Source organism: Aethalodelphis obliquidens, unplaced genomic scaffold (genome assembly GCF_003676395.1).
Source record: "Aethalodelphis obliquidens isolate GAN/ISIS:26980383/991018 unplaced genomic scaffold, ASM367639v1 scaffold64, whole genome shotgun sequence".
NCBI lineage: Eukaryota > Metazoa > Chordata > Mammalia > Artiodactyla > Delphinidae > Aethalodelphis > Aethalodelphis obliquidens.
Window position 1 is genome coordinate 4103548 of NW_020838008.1, and position 18658 is coordinate 4122205.

Sequence of the window (18658 nt, forward strand, 5' to 3'; positions counted from 1 at the left end):
GTGTGTTTAGTGTTGTCCCAGAGGTCTCTGAGATTGTCTTCTTTTCAATCTTTTTTCTTTATTCTGCTCCTTGACAGTTATTTCCACCATTCTGTCTTCCGGCCCACTTATTCTGTTATTGATTCCTTCTAGTGTATTTTGTTGTTCATCTCTGTTTGTTTGTTCTTTCATTCTTCTAGATCTTTGTTAAACATTTCTTATATTTTCTCAATCCATGCCACCATTCTATTTCCGTGATTCTGGGTCATCTTTACTATCATTACTCTGAATTCTTTTTCAGGTAGATTGCCTACTTCCTCTTCATTTATTGGGTCTTGTAGGTTTTTACCTTTCTACTTCATCTTTCTTTGACATATTTTTTGGTCATCTCATTTTTTTTTTGATGTGTGGGATTGTGTTCCTGCCTTACGGGTTGTTTGGCATGAGGCTTCCTGCACTGGAGTTTGTAGGCTGTTAGGTAGAGCTGGGTCTTTGTGCTTAAATGAGGACCTCCAGGAAACCTCACTCAGATGAATATTCCCTGGTGTCTGTGGATCTCTGTTAGTCCCATGGTTCAGGCTTGGAGCTCCCACCACTGGAGCTCTGGCCCGACCCCTGGCTCATGAACCAAGATCGTGCAAGCCATGCAGAGCAGCAAAAAAAAAAAAAAAAAAGAAAGAAAAAAAGCAGAACAATAACAAAGAGTAAAAATAAAATTAGAAAACTAAAAGATATGTTAGAAAGAATAAAAAAATAAAAATACAGATGAAACAACAACTGGAAGGTAAAACAGAACCACAATAGTGAAAATAGAGGAAAATTGTAAAAAAGCAATAGTATAGAATCAAAATAGTAAAAAGGCAGGGGGTTGGGGGTGGTGGTGAGATGAATTGGGAGATTGGGATTGACATATATACACTAATATGTATAAAATAGATAACTAATAAGAACCTGCTATATAAAAATAACTAACTAAATAAAATGTTTAAAAAAATTGGAAAATCCCTTGGCTGTGGGGCGGGGCTTAGGCAGGGCTGGGGTTTAGGCAGTGGATGGGGCCTATGCTTAGGACCCACAGGGCCAGAAAAGGCCCTGGGTGGGTGAAGCTTAGGCTCAACACAGCAGGAGAGCCCCAGGAATGCCTCAGGCCTTGGAGGTCAGAGGACCAGGTCCAGGACCCCAGCCGGCTCACTGGGCCTGAGTGGGTGGGGGGAATGCTAGGCACATTCCCCCCATCCTTCAGTCCCAGAGAGCCCCTCCCCACTGGCCTCTCTCCTCCTTCCCCCTGCCTCCCTCCTATGCCCCTAGGAGCCACTCGGCCTGAGGGGCCCCAGAAGCCAGGGGACCAGACCCTGAAGCCCAACAGGCTTCCAGGGTGAATGGGTAGGCAAAACACCCTTCACACCTCCCCTGATCCTCTGATCCCAAAGGGCCCCTCCCTGTCTGCCTCTCCTCCTCTTCCACCCCCCTCCCTCCCTCTTACACCCCGAGGACCCCTGCAACCAGAAGGGTCTTTGGAGAATGGAGGACCATGCCCAGGAGCCCAGCAGGCTTTCCAGGGCCTGAATGGGTGGGGGAAATACCCTCCACGCCTCCCCTGATCCTCCAGTCCTGGAGGGTTCCCCCTCCACCGTCCACCTCACCTCCTCTTCACTCCTCCTCTCTCCCTCCCATGTCCCTAGGACCTACAAGGCCAGAGGGGGCCCCAGAAAATGGAGGACCAGGCCCAGGAGCCCTGCAGGCTTCCCGAGGCCCGAGTGGACAGGGGAAATGCCCTCTGCACCTCCCCTGATCCTCCGATTCTGGAGGGCCCCTCCTGTCCACTTCTCCTCTTCTCCCCTGCCTCCCTCCTACTCCCCTAGGACCACTGCAACCCAGAGGGGGCATTGGAGGGTAGAGGACCCAGCCCGGAAGCCCTGCAGGCTTCCTAGGGCCCGATTGGGCAGGGGAAACGCTAGGTGTGCTCCCCCCTGATCCTCTGAGCCCCTGGGGTCCCTCCAGGCAAGGGAACCCCTCTCCCCCTCCCAGCCACCCCTCAGGGGTGTGGGTCCTGTCCTGCCTCCACTTTTCCTTCCCCCTTACTTCCCCCACATCCTACCTTGTCACTCGGGAGTTCCTCCCATCTCCTTGGGCGTCAAGTTCCCCCACCAGCATCCAGCAGGCACACTAGTTCCTTAGGTTGCTTTTCCATTTTGTTGATTCTTTCTTTTGCTGGACGGAATCATTTTAGCTTGAGGTATTCCCACTTGTTAATTTTAGATTTTGTTGCTGGTGCTTTAGATGTTGTATTAAAAAAATTGTTTCCAAGACCCCAGTCAAGAAATTTTTCTATACGTTTTTTTCTAGGAGTTTTATGGTTTCAGGTCTTACATTTTGAGTTAATTTTGTGAGTGGTGAAAGACAGGGTCCAGTTTCTTTCTTTTATAAGTGAATATCCAATTTTACCAGCACCATTTATTGAAGAGACTGTCTTTTCTCATTTGGTATTCTTGACTCTCTTGTCAAATAGTAGTTGACTGTATAGGTATGGATTTATTTCTGGGCTCTTGATTCTGTTATACTGGTCTAGGTGTCTATTTTTATACAGAACCATACTGCTTACTATATAGCTTTGTAATACAGTTTGAAATCAGGAGGTCTAATACCTTCTGCTTTGTTCTTCTTTTGGGGATTACTTTGGTTATTTGGAATCTTTTGTGGTTTCATTTGAATTTTAAGATTGTTTTTCCTACTTCTGTAAAAAATGACATTGGAATTTAGATTCAGTGTAATCTCTATCAGTAGATGGCTGTGTATAGTATATACATCCTAACAATATTAATTCTTCTAATCCATGATACAAGATATCTTTGCATTTTGTGTGTGTGTTCTTCTATGTCATTTATCAATGTCTTATAGTTTTCAGTGTAGAGGTCTTTACCTACTTGGTTTAGTTTATTTTTAAGTATTTATTCTCTTGATGCTATTGTAAATGAGAGCATTTTATTTATTTCTTATTCAGAAAGTTTGTTTTAATGTATAGGAATGTTACTGATTTTTGTATGTTGGTTTTATACGCTGCAACTTTACTAAATTTGTTGACTAGTTCTAGCGGTTTTTTTGGTGGAATCTTTGGAATTTTCTATATATAAAATCACACCATCTGTAGACAGACACAATTTTACTTCTTTCTTTCCAATTCTGAAGCCTAACTAGTACTATATTGAATAAGTGTGGTAAGAGTAGACATTCTTGTCTTGTTCCTGACCTTAGAGAGAAGACTTCCTACCTTTTACTGGTGAGTATTATGTTAGCTGTGGACTTGTCTTCTATGGCCTTCTTTATGTTGAGGTATGTTTCTTCTGTATCTAATTGGTTGACAGTTCTTATCATAAATGGATATTGAATTTTGTGAAATGCTTTTTCTGCATACATTGAGATGATCATATAAATTTTATCTTTTCTTCTATCAATGTGGTGAATCACATTTATTGATTTGCTTATGTTGAACTATCCTTGCCTCCCAAGCATGAATCCCACTTTAATATGGTGTATGATGCTTTTGACGTGCTGCTGAATTCAGTATGCTAAAACTTTGTTGCAAATTTCTGTATCTATATTCATGAAGAATATTGGCCTGTAGTTTTCTTTCCTTGTAATGTCTTATCTGACATTGGTATCAGGATAATGCTAGCCTTGTAAAATGAGTTTGGGAATGTACCCTCCTCTTTGAATTTCTGGGAGAGTTTAAGAAAGATTGGTATTAATTATTCTTCTTTAAATGTTTGGTAGAATTCACTAGCAAAACCATCTGTTCCTGGGTGTTTTTGTTTTTGGAGGTTTGTGATTCCTGATTTGGTCTCCTTGATAGTAACTGATATATTCAGACTTTCTATTTCTGCCTGACTCAGTCTAGGCAGGTTGTATGTTTCTATGAATTTCTAGGTTGTCCAGTTTTTTGGCATGTATTTGTTCATAGTAGGCTCTATTATCCTTTGCATGTCAGTGATATCAGTTGTTATGTCTCTTCTTTCATTTATAATGCTGTTGCTTTGGGTCCTCTCTTTTTTTCTTGGTTTGTCTAACTAAAGATTTTTCAATTTTGTTTATCTTTTCAAATAATCAACTCTTGGATTTTTAATCTTTTCTATTGTTTGCCTGTTCTGTATATCATTTTTTCCTGCTCTTATATTTAACATTTTTCCATCTCTTAACTTTCAACTTTAATTTGTTCTTCTGTTTCTCATTCCATGAGGTGTAAAGTTAGGTTGTTTGAGGTATTTCTGGTTTTTTTTATGTTTGCATTGGTGATTATAAACATCCCTCTTAAAACTGCTCTTGCTCCATCCCATAAGTTTTGGTATGTTGTATTTCCACTTTTATTTGTCTTAAGTATTTTTGAAATTTCCCCTTAATTTCTTTTGTTGTCCATTGGTTGTTCAGCAGAGTGTTGTTTAATTTTCATGTATTCATGAGTTTTCCAGTTTTTCTCCTATTACTGATTTCTTGTTTCATACCATTGTGGTCAGAGAAGATACTTGGTATGATTTTAATCTTCTTAAATTTGCAAAGACATGTTTTGTGGCCTAACATATGATCTATCCTAACAAATATTCCATGTGGGCTTAAAAAGCCTGTGTATCCTGCTGTTGTTAGGTAAAATACTCTGGATATGTTTGTTAGGTTCATTTGGTTTATAGTGTTCTTCAAATCTGTGAGGGTCCTCTTTTATTCTCTGTCTGGATAATCTATCCATTTTTGAGAATGAAGTGTTAAATTACCCAACTATTGTTGTATTGATGTTAATTTCTCTTGTTAGTTCTGTTAGTATCTGCTTTATATATTTAGGTGCTCCTAAATTAAAAAAAAAAAGTTAATGGGCTTTCTCCAATCAAAAGAAAGAGTGACTGAATGAATAAATATAAACCAAGATCTAACAATATGTTGCCTATAAGAAACTTTTTAAAAAAATTTTTTATTTTTATATTGGAGCATAATTGATTAGCAATGCTGTGTTTGTTTCAGGTGTACAGCAAAGTGATTCAGTTATACATGTATATGTGCCTATTCTTTTTCAAATACTTTTCCCATTTAGGTTATTAGAGAATACTGAGCAGCATTCCCTGTGCTATACAGTAGGTCCTTGTTGGTTATCTATTTTAAATATAACAGTGTGTACATGTCAATCCCATACTCCTATCCCTCCTCCCACCCTTTCCCCATGGTAACCATAAGTTCATTCTCTAAGTCTGTGAGTCTGTTTCTGTTTTGTAAATAAGTTCATTTGTATATTTTTTTAGATTCTGCATATAAGTGATATCATATGATATTTGTCTTTCTCTCTCTGACTTACTTCACTTAGTATGATAATCTCCAGGTCCAATCACATTGCTGCAAATGGTATTATTTCATTCTTTTTAATGGCTGAGTTATATTCCATATGTACCATATCTTCTTTATCCATTCATCTGTCGATTGACATTTAGATTGCTTCCATGTCTTGGCTATTGAAAACAACACAGCAATGAACATTGGGGTGCATGTATCCTTTTGAACCATGTTTTTAAAGTAATTATTGATAGTTAAGGACTTACTATTGCCATTTTGTAAATTGTTCTCTGTTTTGTAAATCAATTGTTCCTTGCTCCTTACCCTGCTATCCTCTTGCATAATTTGATGACTTTTGATATCAGTATGCTTTGGCCTCTTTATCAGTTTCTTTTTATGACTCCTTTGGGTTTTTCATTTGTAATTACCATGTGGCTTACATAAAATATATTTAAATTATAACACCTTAATTTAAACTGGTAACATCTTAAATAGTATTTCTAAACTTTACGTTTTTACTACTCTACCCCCTTACACTTCACAGTATTATTACAGTTTATGTATTATGTACCCAGTAACAAATTATTGCAGTTATAATTATTTTTAATACACTTTTTTTTAACTTTTAAACTAGAGTTGTAAGTGAATTATGCACCATAATTATTATTATTAGAGATCTGACTTTGATTATATATCCATTACCAGTGAATTCTACTCTATCTTCATAGGTTTTTATAATGTTAATTAATGTCCTTTTATTTCTACTTGAAGTACTCCCTTCAGCATTTCTTGCAAGGCAGATCTAGAGTTGATTAACTCCCTCACCTTTTGTTAGTCTTATCTTTCCTTCATTTCTGAAGGACAGCTTTGATGGGTATAGTATCCTTGGTTGACATTTTTGTTTTAGTTTTAATATTTTGAATATATCATCTATTCTCTCCTGGCCTGGTTCTCTACCCAAGTAAGGTCACAGGATAGGATCCACAGTTGCCAGGATTTTCTGGTCAGGCTTCTTCAGTGGTCAGGACTGGGTACTATACTCACCAGAAGATGGGGTTATGAATTAGCTTTCCTGCCTGGATAGAGAGGCAAACCAAGGTCCAAGGCTAGCAAGGCTCTCGGTTTGGCATCCAAAATCAGGCAGACCTATGTCCCATCAAGTTTTCTGGTCAGTACACCACTGTCTTGCTTCTTCAGATGAGCAAAGCTGCTAGTAGGATTTCTACTTGGGAGTTGTTAGGTACTGTAAACCATACCCCTCTTCTCAATCACATTGATTCACAGTGGTCAAGCCCTTCAGATTTCCCTGTGATCCCTGTGAGGTACAACTAGAGCAGGCCCCCTGGAAAGCAACATGTAATGGTGAGGGAATTGTACGTCCACACTGGGCTTTCTTTTTCCCACTGGAGAAATGACAGTCTTGAGGGCGGGGGGGCCCTCTCAGTGCAATACGCATTGGTCTAGACATTCTTTAAAAAAAAAAACAACTGGGCTTCCCTGGTGGCGCAGTGGTTGAGAGTCCACCTGCTGATGCAGGGGACATGGGTTCGTGCCCTGGTCCGAGAGGATCCCACATGCTGCGGAGCAGCTGGGCCTGTGAGCCGTGGCTGCTGATCCTGTACGTCCGGAACCTGTGCTCCGCGACGGGAGAGGCCACAGCAGTGAGAGGCCCGTGTACTGCAAAAAACAAAACAAAACAAACTGTCATTTTACTTGAATTTTTATTTTGCCTTTTTATTGTAAAATTATATACAGATACAGAAATCTACACAGAAATGAATAGTGCAGTGAAACATTATTAAATGGACACATGTAATCATTACTCAGCCCAGGAACATTGTCAGGAAACCCAGAAGCCCTTGTTCGTGCAAATATCAATCACACATTCTTCAATTGCTCAAAAGTAACTACTATCCTGACTTAACTAGCAATCACTTCCTGGCATTTTTTTTTTAATTCATCACCTAAGTATATATTTCTAGGTATTATAGCTTTGTTTTGCCTCTTTACTATCTTGATAATTTGTTTCTTTTAACCTAAAGATTTCTAGTCCTTTATTTTCCTTATCATTTTTATCTGTTTACGGTATTAGGCCATTTAATCTAGAATGTCTCACAGTCTGGATTGTGTTCCTTGTGTATTCATGGTGCATGGTAGCAATTTATTCACTCATCTTTAGTTATTTCAAATTGGCAATGAACCCAATGGCATGACCAAATCAAGTACAGTCTCTTTGGCAAGGATATAGATTCACTTGTGCTCCTCCCTTAGGAGGCACGTGTTTGGATTTTCACTCTCTTTGGATGTTAAAATGCATAGGGGCTCAATGTCTAGATCCACTAATTCAAGAAGTTTTCAAGATGGCTCTATTTTCATTGTTTTTTTTTTTTGATTACTAACAAATATTTTATAAGGTGACATTCTTCCTCATTTATAATTTGAATATCCACAATGTAGAAAAAGACACCTAAAAATGTTTGATTCTTACATGTCATTTACCTGGTTTATATGAAAATTGATTTCTGTCATCCTCAAAAGCTGACCAATTGTGTTTTTTTAAAATATAGTTATAAACTGAGATTTAAACATATTTGGTGAAAGGGAACACTCTTGCACTGCTGGTGGGAATGTGAATTGGTACAGCCACTATGGAGAACAGTATGGAGGTTCCTTAAAAAACTAATAATAGAACTACCATATGACCCAGCAATCCCACTACTGGGCATATGCCCTAAAAAACCCATAATTCAAAAAGAGTCATGTACCAAAATGTTCATTGCAGCTCTATTTACAATAGCCCGGAGATGGAAACAACCTAAGTGTCCATCATCGGATGAATGGATAAAGAAGATGTGGCACATATATACAATGGAATATTACTCAGCCATAAAAAGAAACGAAATTGAGCTATTTGTAATGAGGTGGATAGACCTAGAGTCTGTCATACAGAATGAAGTAAGTCAGAAAGAGAAAGACAAATATCGTATGCTAACACATATATATGGAATTTAAGAAAAAAATGTCATGAAGAACCTAGGGGTAAGACAGGAATAAAGACACAGACCTACTAGAGAATGGACTTGAGGATATGGGGAGAGGGAAGGGTGAGCTGTGACAAAGCAAGAGAGAGGCATGGACATATATACATTACCAAATGTAAGGTAGATAGCTAGTGGGAAGCCGCCGCGTAGCACAGGGAGATCAGCTCGGTGCTTTGTGACAGCCTGGAGGGGTGGGATAGGGAGGGTGGGAGGAAGGGAGACACAAGAGGGAAGAGATATGGGAACATACATATATGTATAACTGATTCACTTTGTTATAAAGCAGAAACTAGCACACCATTGTGGGGCTCCATCCATAGCAATTCTTATTCATGACATTCAAAATATCCCCTCTTTGGACAGTGGTACTCTTCCAAAATTGCTTCCTATGGCCTTTTGGTTCTTTAGACAGGGCATTAACATTTGTTGATAGCTACCTTATAATCTGGTATGAGAAGTTGATCTGGGCTCATCTTAACACATGGCCAATTCTATGTTAGCCCTGGATTCCTTTAAAGGGAAATGGTAATTTAAGAAAACAATATGGATGCTCATTGCTACTTCCTTTAAAGATAATGTACAGGATATATATGTGCATACAATGTATATGTATATACAATCATCAGAAAATATATATATCTCCTATATGTGGAAGAGAGGAATAGAGAGATGGAGAGAAAAAGACTTTAAAAAGATAGATGTGGGCCTCCCTGGTGGCGCAGTGGTTGAGAGTCCGCCTGCCGATGCAGGGGACACGGGTTCGTGCCCCAGTCTGGGAGGATCCCACATGCCGCGGAGCGGCTAGGCCCATGAGCCATGGCCGCTGAGCCTGCGTGTCCGGAGCCTGTGCTCCACAACAGGAGAGGCCACAACAGTGAGAGGCCCACGTACTGCAAAGAAAAAAAAAAAAAAGTATAAATATAGGTAAAAGGAACAAAATTTCATGAGTTCCTACTCACACTACTAATACATTCTAATACAGTTCTAATTCATAACTAATTGTAGGGTTTTCACTTAATCTTTTCTATATTATATTCATATTGTATCTGTACATATCCTCTTTCTTCCACACAGAGATCTTGGTTCTGAAGAATACAGAAGGTGGTAGAATTAGAATATTCCATGATTACTCATTTTGCTTTATAGCATATTACATGTGAACAGATTGAGAATGATTAATGTCAATATCAATGATGGTTACTGAAAACAGTTTAAACATTTTTTTGCATATGATTTCTTCACATTCTCTCCACACTTTCATGTTCACACTGTGTCTACAATAGCAGATAATACAGCCATTACGTGCTATAAATTCTTTAAGACTTCATTTTACTTCTGTAAGTAACTATGTATATAACTCCTACCACCAGTCCTTAGGTCAGTACCTTTCTAGTTTTTATCAGTGCCCAAATCTCTTTCACTAAGAGATAATTGAGGAAAGTCTCATGACAACAATATCTTATTAATACTTGTACATTAATAATAGTTGATAGCCTTTCAAAATGAAGATCAGTTTTGCTGAGTAAGAAATCCTTGTCTCACATTTTCTTTTTTTTAAGTACTGTAAAAATGTTATCCCATTTTACTGTAGTATAAGGTGTAGCAGTCTTAACATCTCATGATAATTTACTTTCTTGTGTAAGCCTTGTGCTTTGTTGCTTGAATGGCCCAAGTTTTCTATTTTCTTTTTCTATTAAGTTCAATCATTTTACAAAAATTTGTTGGTCATTCTGGTTTAACAGTTTCAGATATTATGTTTTCTCTTTTAAAAAGGGCAATAGAAACTTTTTTAGCTTTTTGAATTATAGTTTTAATATATTTTTATGTATTCTATGTCCTTGATGAGACATTCTTCTTCAGTTACTACTGTTATCCATATGTTAGATTTTCTTTGCTTGTTCTTGCCTTCAATAACTGTTACTTTTCTCAATTTTTTTACCTCTTTTTAATCTATTAAATTTCCTTATTTTGTACTATCAGTTGCTATTGAGGTATTATGTTCTGTTTATTTGCTCCTGTACTGCTTTTACAGTATTCTTATGATTTTTTTAAAATTTATAATTCTTAACTTCTATCATCTTGTTTCTGCATTTTTATCTATAATTTCATGCCTGCATAAATATTTAACCTACTCAGCTTATCTTGAAATATACATTAGATTCTTAATGTTTTCTGGGAATGCTTTTCTGGCATGCATAGTTTTTCTGAAAGACTATTATTCTGCTCCTTAGTCTATTTTATATTTTCTTGTACTTGTAGCTTATATGGTATCTGGTCTTAATATTTTTGTGTTGCTTATATTTACATGAATTGAGTTTTCCAAATTTTTACCAGAAAGTATGTTTTAAGGTAGTTTTTATAATGTACAAAGCTCCCTTTATTCTTGTTTTTGTACTTTAAAAATATGGCAGCTTGCTTTCTGAGATTTCCTGGCTATATTTTTTTCTCCACTTTTATCTAGAATTTTTCTCTCTATTGTCTCTGTCCTACTCAATTTTGATTCCATTCCCAGAAATTTTTCCTCCGTGTGGAGCCCTTCCCTGAAGAGATGTCCTCATGGGTCAGTTTTGAGATTTCACAGGCTTTTCTAGCCCAGTTAAGACTGACATAGGTATCTGGCATGCAATGAAGAATGCGGTAGGCAAAAACCATATGGGTTTCAGCTGATGATCAGTGTTGCTGAGTAGGAAATCCTTGGTTCTCATTTTCTTTTGAGTACCTTACATATGTTACTCCATTTTATTGTTACATAAAGTGTAGCTGTCTTAAATGTCTCATTATAATCTAATTTACTTAACCATATAAATCTTGTGTTTTGCTGCTGTGCTTTCCGAGGAGTAACTGTTGGATTTTAGGGATTCTTCTTTTCTTAGGCTTTTCAAATGTCATGTTAGTTCCCGCTGATATTTTCCACACAACCATTGTTACACACAGGTCTTACAAGTCTTTAATAATTTGTCTCCAGGGGCTTGTATGGATACTTATTATCCACAGATTTTTGTTTTTTCTATCCAGTTCTGTTTGTTTTTATGTGAGGATTCTTAAAAATTCAAAAACTAGCCTTCCATTGCATTATCATCTTCTTCCCTATAATTTTAACAAAAAATATTCCTGACATTTATTTACTGAAGGTTGATCACACTGAACTTAGACATGGAGATATTTCTTATTTCTTGTAACCCTTATATTAAGTAGATATAGTTGATGTTTGAGTTGCATGGGTCCCCTTATACACAGATATTTTTTCAATAAATATATTGAAAAAGTGTGCATGTAGAGATTAGTCTGTCCTTACATAGTCAAAAAGTGAGTGACATTTAATGTAAAATTATTAATGTGCTAGTTTTCTTACTGTTTTATAGCTTTGCTTTCAAAGAATTACACTATTGGGCAGTATGCCTCTATCTCTCCTAATTGGAGAAACTGCATATCAGCCTATCATCACAGGTCAACAGTATTTTTTTAAAATGTTAACAGTTTCCAAAACTATATTATGAATATGACTGTAATACTGTATGCCATGTAAATTTTACAATGATTCATTCATTAATGTAGAGGCTGGGTTACTGTGAAGCAATCATATTGATTATACTAGGCTCCCATAAAGCAATCATATTACTGCTTCTTTGTTATCAATTCATGAATTGTTACATCTATAGATAAATATGAATTTCTTTTTTACATCTTTTCATTTTTGATGTCTAGTGTTAGTAATATAGATAACATCTGTAATGTTTTGTATAATACAAGACAATATTGATGTAGGTACTGACAAGTGGTTCATCTTGTAAACAGAGACCATAAACTTACAGTACAGTAAATATATTTTCTCTTCCTTATAATTTTCTTAATAACATTTTCTCTAGCTTACTTTATTGTTAGAATACAGTATTTAATATGCAAAACATAAAATATGTGTTAATCAACTGCTTATGTTATCTGTAAGTCTTCTGGTCAACAATAGGGCTATTAGTAGTTAAGTTTTAGGGGAATCAAAAGTTCCACATGGATTTTCAACTGTGTAGGGGTCAGCACTCCTAACCCCCACATTGTTGAAGGGTCAACTGAATATTCAACAATGTTGCCTCATGCAACTATCCATTTACTAATGCTGTAACTTTCAGAATCTGGTGCTTTTTGCATCTAGAGGTATAATTGTAGGTCCTATATAACTTCCAAGGGAGGACAGCCAAGAAAAATTCATGAGATGATTGACACTGCCTTTTTGTAATCATGATGTACAATTTCTTCTACATATTTTGATAATACTATTCTTATTACAGCACTAAAAGGTTCAGCTAAATGTTAAATATAACAAGCTGATGAATTTACTTAAATATAGCGGCACAGTTGAATAAATTTAGATTGCAATATACTCTGGAAGTAGAAAGCATTTAGAATTTTACCTTTTCTTTAAAATGCAAAATATATTTTTTTTAAGCAACAAGTCCTGAGAACCCAAGGGAGCTCCAAGTCCCTGTATTAAATCCTCAAGTAGCTTATGAATTGTTTAATATTTGAACACCTACAAAGTGCTCACATCAGTTCATCTTCTCTAAAGTAGATACATCTCTAAGAGGGTGCACAACAGCAGCTTAGCTGCAAAAAGTGAAAGTGAAACTGTCATGTTTAATCATTTCCCTTCCTGAGAAGAAAGATTTAAGCATGTGATAATGGAATCACTCAAGTCAGAATTAGGCCAACTGCTGTGACTAATATCTCCATGATGAAACAAGCTTGTTCATTTTGTATTCCAAGCAACTAGGTAAAAGAAGCACAGTGTATAAAACATAATGGATACCAAAAATTTCTTCTTGAAAGAATGAATGAATCAGTGATTGGAAGGACAGGTTTTTTTATTTGTTCTTGAAAGAATGAGTCAATGAGTGAAGAGACAATCATATCTTTATGAAGAGGTAGAGAACCATTAAAATGTTCAATAACAGGGAGGTAGGTCGTAGATAGGAAAGAGTATAAATTTTTAATCGGATAAACGTCTTTGAATTTCATTATTGTGTGACCTTGAGAAAATGTCTTAGTCATACCTTTCATATCTGTAAATTTTTTAAAAATATTATATACCTCACTAGATTTTAACCCAAAATGTTTGTACACAGGACTTTACTACTATTAACCACTCAATAAGAATTTCTTCCCTTCCCTTCCCTTAGAGCTAAACTCTAAAAATAAGATAATGAAACATTATTAATTACTAAGAAAAACTATAAAAGTTTTCATTTTGTGATACTTTTTTCCCTGTTTTGATGCAATATATTTGACATATAACATTCTACAAGTTTAAGGTATAAAACATAATGATTATATATATATATATATATATATATATATATATATATATATATATATATATATATAGCAAAATGATTACCACAATAGGATTAGTTAACATCTATCACCTCACATAGCTACATTTTTTTTCCTTCCTTGTGATGAGTACTTTTAAGATTTACTCTTAGCAACTTTCAAGTATAAAATATTGTTAACTATAGACATGCAATGTTGTACATTACATCCCTAGAAATTATTTGTCTTATAACTGGAATTTTAGCCACCTTTACTTCACTCTCTCACCCCCAAATCCCACAGCTGCCAAAAACAAATCTGATCTGTTTCAATGAGTGGCTTTTTTAGATTCCACATTTAATGAAATATAGTATTTGTCTTTCTTTGTCTGACTCATTTCACTTAACACAGATGGACATTGAGGGCATTATGCTATCACAAATGGCAAGATTGCCTTATTTTCTATGGCTGAATAGTATTCTATTTTGTGTACCACATTTCTTCATTCATCTCTCTGACAGTGTATTTCTGTGTCTTGTCACAGGTCTATTATAAGTAATGCTGCAATGAACATCGGAGTACAGATACTTCTATGAGACTGTGATTTCTACCTCTTTGGATACATATACTCAGAAGTAGGATTGCTGGATCATAGGGTAATTCTATGTTTTACCTTATTTTTAAAAAATTTTATTGAAATATAGTTGATTTACAATGTTTTGTTAGTTTCAGATATAACTGCAAAGTGATCCAATTATACATATATATGTATATTCTTTTTTTATATTCTCTTCCATTATAGGTTATTACAAGATATTGAGTAGAGTTCCATGTGCTATACAGTGAGTCACTGTTGATTATCTATTTTACATATAGCAGTATGTATATGTTAATCCTAAACTCCTAATTTATCCCTCCAAACTTTCCCCTTAGGTAACCATATGTTTGCTTTCTGTGTCTGTCAGTCTATTTCTGTTTTGTTAATAAGTTGATTTGTATAATTTGTTTAGATTCCACATATAAGAGATATCATGTGATATTTGTCTTTCTCTGTCTGGCTTACTCCACTTAGTATCATAATCTCTAGGTCCTACCATGTTGCTGCAAATGGCATTATTTCTCTTTCATGGCTGAGTAATAGTCCATCATGTATGTATACCACATCTTTATCCATTCATCTGTTGATGGACACTTAGGTTGCTTCCACGTCTTAGCTATTGTGAATAGTGCTGCTGTGAACAGTGGGGTGCATGTATCTTTTTGAATTCTGGTTTTCTCTGGATATATGCCCAGAAGTGGGAATGCAGGATCATATGGTAGCTCTATTTTTAGTTTTTTAATGAACATCCATACTATTCTCCATAGTGGCTGTATCAATTTACATTTCCACCAACAGTGTAGGAGGGTTCGTTTTTCTCCACACCCTCTCCAGCATTTATTATTTGCAGACTTTTTGATGATAGCCATTCTGATGGGTGTGAGGTGATACCTCACTGTAGTTTTGATTTCCATTTCTCTAATAATTAGCGATGTTGGGCATCTCTTTATGTGCCTCTTAGCTATCTGTATGTCTTCTTTGGAGAAATGTCTATTTAGATCATCTACCCATTCTTTGATTGGGTTGTCTGTTGTTTGTTATTGAGCTCTATGAGCTGTTTTTGTATTTGCAGATTAATCCCTTGTCCATCACATCATTTAAAAACATTTTCTCCCATTCTATAAGTAAGTTGTCTTTTTGTTTTGTTTATGGTTTCCTCTGCTTTGCAAAAGGTTTCAAATTTAAATAGGTCCCATTTGTTTATTTTTGTTTTTATTACTCTAGGAGGTGAATCAAAAAAGATATTGCTGCAATTTATGTCAAAGTGTGTTCTGCTTATGTTTTCCTCTAAGAGATTTATGGTCTTATATTTAGGTCTTTAATGCATTTTGAGTTTATTTCTGTGTATGGTGTTAGTGTTCTAATTTCATTCTTTTACATGTAGCTGTCCAGTTTTCACAGCACCATTTATTAAAGAGACTGTCGTTTCTCCATGGTATATTCTTGCCTCCTTTGTCATAGATTAATTGACCATAGGTGCGTGAGTTTATTTCTGAGCTTTCTAGCCTGTTCCATTGACCTATATTTCTGGTTTTGTGCCAGTACCTTACTGTTTTGATAACTCTAGCTTTGTAGCATAGTCTGAAGTCAGAGAGCCTGATTCCTCCAGCTCTGTTTTTCTTTCTCAGGAATGCTTTGGCTATTCGGGGTCTTTCGTGTCTCCATACAAATTTTAAAATTTTTTGTTCTAGTTCTGTGACAAATGCCATTGGAAATTTGATAGGAATTGCATTGAATCTGTAGATTGCCTTGGGTAGTATAGTCATTTTGGCAGTACTGATTTTAACAATCCAAGAACATGGTATAGCTTTCCATCTGTTTGTGTCATCATTATTTTCTTTCACCAGCATCTTATAGTTTTCAGAGTACAAGTCTTTTGCCTCCTTAGATAGGTTTATTCCTAGGTATTTTATTCTTTCACATGCTACAGTAAGAGGGATTGTTTTCTTTCTTTCTGATTTTTCATTGCTAGTGTATAGAAATGCAACAGATTTCTGCGTATTTATTTTGTGTCCTGCAACTTTACTGAATTCATTGATGAGCTCTAGTCATTTTTTGGTAGCATCTTTGGGATTTTCTGTGTAGAGTATCATGTCATCTGCAAACAGTTACAGTTTTACTTCTTTTCTGATTTGGATTCCTTTTATTTCTTTTTCTTCTCTGATTCCTATGGCTAGGATTTCCAAATCTAGGTTGAATAAAAGTGGCAAGAGTGGACATCCTTGCCTTGTTCCTGATCTCAGAGGAAATGCTTTCAGCTTTTCCCCATTGAGTATGATGTTAGCTGTGGGTTTGTCATTAATAGCCTTTATTATGTTGAGGTAGGTTCTGCCTGTGCCCATTTTCTGGAGAGTTTTTATGATAGATGGGTGTTGAATTTTATCAAAAGCTTTTTCTGCATCTACTGAGACGATCATATGGTTTTTATTCTTCAATGTGTTAATGTGATGTGTCACACTGATTTATTTGCAGATATTGAAAAATCTTTGAATCCCTGGGACAAATCCCACTTGATCATGGTGTATGATCCTTTTAATGTATTTTTGGATTTGGTTTGCTAGTATTTTGTTGAGGATTTCTGCATCTATGTTCATCAGTGATGTTGACCTGTAATTTTCTTTTTTGTGTGATATCTTTGTCTGGATTTGATATCAGAGTGATAGTGGCCTCTTAGAATGAGTTTTAAGTGTTCCTTCCTCTGCAATTTTTTGGAAGAGTTTCAGAAGGATAGGTGTTACCCCTTCTCTTGATAGAATTCACCTGTGAAGTCGTCTGTCCTAGACTTTTATTTATTGGGAGTTTTAAAATCAAAGATTCAGTTTCAGTGCTTGTAATTGGTCTGTTCGTATTTTCTATTTCTTCTTGCTTCAAGTCTTGGGAGATTGTACCTTTCTAAGAATTTGTCCATTTCTTCTACGTTGTCCATTTTATTGACATATAATTGCTTGTCTCTTATAGCCCTTTGTATTTCTGTGGTAGCAGTTGTAACTTCTCTTTTTTCATTTCTAATTTTATTGAATTGAGCACTTCCCCTTTTTTTCTTGATGAATCTGGCTTAAGGTTTGTCAATTATATTTCAAAGAACCACCTTTTTGTTTCATTGATCTTTATTGTTTTACTCATCTCTATTTCATTTATTTTTGCTGTGATCTTCATGATTTCTTTCCTTTTACTAACGTTGGGTTTTGTCTCTTCATCTTTCTCTAGTTGCTTTAGGTGTAAGGTTAGGTTGTTTATATGAGATTTTTCTTGTTTCCTGAGGTAAGCTTGTATTGCTATAAACTTCTTTCCTAGAACTGCTTCTGCTGTGTCACACAGGTTTTGGATCATCGTGTTTTCATTTGTAGTTGATTTCTAATCTCACATTGTTGTGGTCAGAAAAGATGCTTGATAAGATTTCAGTTTTCGAAAATTTACTGAGGCTTGCTTTGTGGCCCAGCATATGATCTATACTGGAGAATGTTCCATGCACACTTGAAAAGAATGTGTATTCTGCTGCTTTTGGATGGGATGCTCTATAAATTAAGTCCATGTGATCTAATGTATCATCTAAAGCCTGTGTTTATTGATTTTCTGTCTGGATGATCTGTCCTTTGATGAAAGTGGTGTGTTAAAGTTCCCCACTATTTTCTTACCATTGATTTCTCCTTTTATGGCTGTGAACATCTGCCTTATGTATTGAGGTGCTCTTATGTTGGGTGCATATACATTTACAATCATTATATCTTCTTGGATTGATCCCTTGATCATTATATAGTGTCCTTCTTTTTCTCTTGTAACAGTCTTTATTTTAAAGTCTATTTTGTCTGACATGAGAATTGCTACTCCAGCTTTCTTTTGATTACCATTTGCATGGAATTTCTTTCCATCCCCTCATTTTCAATCTGAATGTGTCTCTAGGTCTGCAGTGGGTCTCTAGTAGACATCATATATGTGGGTCTTGTTTTTGTATTCATTCAGCCAGTCTGGTTGGAGCATTTAACAGTTTTACATGTAGGGTAATTATCAGTATGTATGTTCTTATTGCCATTTTGTTAATTGTTTTGGATTTGTTTTTGTAGCTCTTTTTTCTTCTAATTTGATGAGTTTCTTTAGTGTTGTATTTAGATTCCTTTTTCTTTTTTGTGTGTATATCTATCTATCATAGAATTTAGACTTGTGGTGAGTGTGAGGTTTTGATATAGCAGTCTATATATACAGGATTGATTTAAGTTGCTGATCTCTTAATTTCAAATGCATTTCAGATAGCCTGCATTTGTATTCTCCTCCCCTCTCAATTCCTGGTTTAGATATCATATTTGTGTGTGGATGATTTCCTATATTTATGGTATGTTTGCCTTTACCAGTGAGCTTTCTCATTTTCTTGTTTCTGGTTGTGCCCTTTTCTTTTTTGCCTAGAGAAATTCCTTTAGCATTCACTGTAAACCAG

The 18658-nt window shown here is 35.9% G+C and overlaps 1 long non-coding RNA gene across 1 annotated transcript in view; it reads right to left on the reverse strand.

Moving 5' to 3' along the window:
• Positions 1–6919: 6919 nt before the first annotated feature.
• LOC113610626 (uncharacterized) overlaps positions 6920–18658 on the reverse strand; it is a 141094-nt gene continuing 129355 nt past the window's right edge. The window contains exon 4 of the long non-coding RNA XR_003429152.1: positions 6920–6963. This is a non-coding gene — a long non-coding RNA (uncharacterized LOC113610626). The remainder of the gene's footprint in view (positions 6964–18658) is intronic.